Source organism: Canis lupus, unplaced genomic scaffold (genome assembly GCF_011100685.1).
Source record: "Canis lupus familiaris isolate Mischka breed German Shepherd unplaced genomic scaffold, alternate assembly UU_Cfam_GSD_1.0 chrUn_S161H321, whole genome shotgun sequence".
Taxonomy (NCBI): Eukaryota; Metazoa; Chordata; class Mammalia; order Carnivora; family Canidae; genus Canis; species Canis lupus.
Window position 1 is genome coordinate 179,341 of NW_023330461.1, and position 2,940 is coordinate 182,280.

Consider the following 2,940-nt stretch of genomic DNA (forward strand, 5'->3'; position numbering starts at 1 on the left):
AATCATTGTATTGTAATATCTGAAAGCATTTTAATAAAATCATTTTTGTTTATATTAAAAGGCATTAAAAACACTTTGCATTTTAAATTAATTTTAAATATACTATCTCCAATATGTTTTCCAACATTGTTTAATGGAACTAAGCTCCTTTACTGAGGGGAAATAAAAGAAACACTCTTTCCCTCCCTCCATCAAACACATGCTTCAGTTTATGCTGAAGAGAAAGATGGCTGTAAAAGATGATGTTGTTGTGTTGCCAGGTTTTTTTTTTTCTTTCTATTCTTAGACTTGGTACCAGAGGAACCAACAAAAGCAGCAATTGTTTGTGTGGACTTCTATTCACTAGAATTTGCCTCATTCTGATTTTTAACATTGAGGTATGAAACCATCACAGAGGCAGTGGCTTCTAGACACTAGCAACCCAATTGTAAATTAAACTGGGATGAGTGTAGCGAATTTTTCCCTAGAGACTTTTTCTCTTAATATAAAGAGAACATAAATTTAGAGACTTTTCCCCTTAATTCTTAAATTCTCTTTGCAGAAATGGTCTTTCTTTCTCTTTTCCCCTTAGAGGAAAAGAGAAAGAAAGAAAGGGTGGGAGTGAGGGACTGGTCTTTGACATACAGAAAGACTTGATTTTCATCTTTTAATGATTCCATTAGAATCCAAACGTCACATGGACCAACTTTCCCATTTGGAAAAAATGAATTTTTACCATGGTTAAGGAGAGTCCAGGTTTGAAAGAAAGCTGGTTAAACTGGTTAACAACCAGTTCCATCCCAGGCAGGAATTATTGACATGACATCTCTGACAGATGGTTTCTCAACTCAGCTTGGACTATTCAAGGCAGTATTAATTATGTTTTTCATGCAAAGACTGAATGAAGGGAAAGCTATCAACAGCTGAGCTGATAAAACCCACTCTCTGTCAGTGAAGGAAAAGGCTTTTCAAGGCTTTCAGGAGCTAACATATCTTGTGTGTTGCACATTGCTAATGTATTGCTTAATACATTGCTTGTGTATTGCAATGAAACGTTTTATAAGGCACTCTTTTCTTGTCATTAAAAAATCAGTGTTTCATTCTTTTATCATGATACGTATGGTCTTACATCTTTCCAAATGATGCCTTCATTCACTGAGTCTAAGCAGCAAGGCTTTGAGAACTTTGAGAGTAATTGACATTACTTCAGAGAAAGAGGAAAAAAGAAACATTGGCTGTAGATAGAGGAGTTGAAGGTTAAATGGTAGGGACCCTGCTTGGGTTGCTAGAGTCTCAATGTGGCTGGACCCAGGAAAAGCTTTTGGTTGCTTCTCAGGGCTACCTACAGAATGTCAACTGGGGGACTTTCCTGATAGTTTCCTCTGGCAGGCCTAAACAGCTGCATTAAGAAAGGAATTGAGAGGCCACAGGTGTCACAGAAGCAAGTAGCTAGCCAGGAAGGATGAAAGATGCCAATCGGAAAAAGAGAATTATATATTAAAGGGAAAGCTAGCTCCACTTTTGATGGGATTCCAACAGACATTTAGGTTATATCTGAGATACTTTATTAACGTATTATTAAGATCCATGATGAAAATAAGACTTGTTTCACAGGATCTCAGATTCAGAACTTTAAATATTTGAAAGGTAGTTGTTGGAGAAAAATGGTATTGAGAAGAATATGCAGAAAGTTTACATCATCTAATTTTGATTACCCACTAACTTTTAGATACTAAAGCAAAATTAAATATGCTGTTGTACATTTCTGAGGGAGAACTATTTTAGTCTTAACCTTTTATTAGAAACAATGAATGGACAGGAAGATAAAATAAATAAGAAAATTCCCTGGAGTACATCAGAGCAAGTACTCAGATCCTAAGTATTCAAAAGCAAATATTTAACAAAATTTATCATTGTTCTTACTTGTAATGAGGATATTTTCAACAAACAAAACAGAAACAAAAGAATAATAAAGGCATTAATAGGAGATATAATGAAAAGGATAGTATTCAGTAGCTTTAGAGAGCCCATGGATTATCTTTCTATGTAAAATAATTCAGATTATGAATGCTTTTCTAAGTCTTTATATCATGTAAGATTTGAATTAAAAGAAAATGTTGAGTTCATGAAATGCTGTACACCCTTAGTTTGGTGAGGTATCAAAATGTGTACTTTATTATGTTAATATTTATTCAGCAAATTTTCTGAGGTTTTTTTTTTTTTTTGCATGTGTAATGATGTGATTGGACATACTATAAAAGTTTTAATAATGTGCTTTTAAAGTCTCTACAAATGTACAAGTAAACAGTCCACAACTTACTAAAACCTAAAATTATGGTATTTCAGGGGCACCCGGCTGGCTTAGTTGGTAGAGCATGTGACTCGATCTGGGGTTGTAAGTTCAAGCCCCACATTGGGTGTAGAGATTAATTTTTTAAAAAATTAAATCTTAGGGAAATAAAAATAAATAAAACCATGGAGTTTCAGAATTTGAGGAGAGAACTAAAGGTCATCTAATTTAACTTCCAGACAGTAGAATAATTCTTTCTAGATCCTCTTTTACAGGTGTCATCCACTCTCTTCTTGATCACATCCAATGAGATTATGATACTTACTCAGCTCTCGCAGGCCAAGAGAGCTGAGTCAGTATCATTTCTTTGTTCTATTGTTTTAGTTGCTAGAAAGTTCTTAACAGTAAGGGATATCTATAATTTTCACACATTTTCCAAGTTTTCACCCATCGAAAGAGGACCAAAGGTTTGAAGAAAGTTTCCAAGTGTGTCTTAATTGTTTTACTCCTGGTGAAATATCCAAGATCTTTCAGCGATAGATAATAAAGTGTACAATTAGAAGATTATTATCTACTTCAATCAGGGCACTTTATTTCTGCAAATGGGAACAATATTAAGCACTATTACCTTCTTTAGCAGCTCTGACCACTTGATTGTTTCTTTTCTTTTT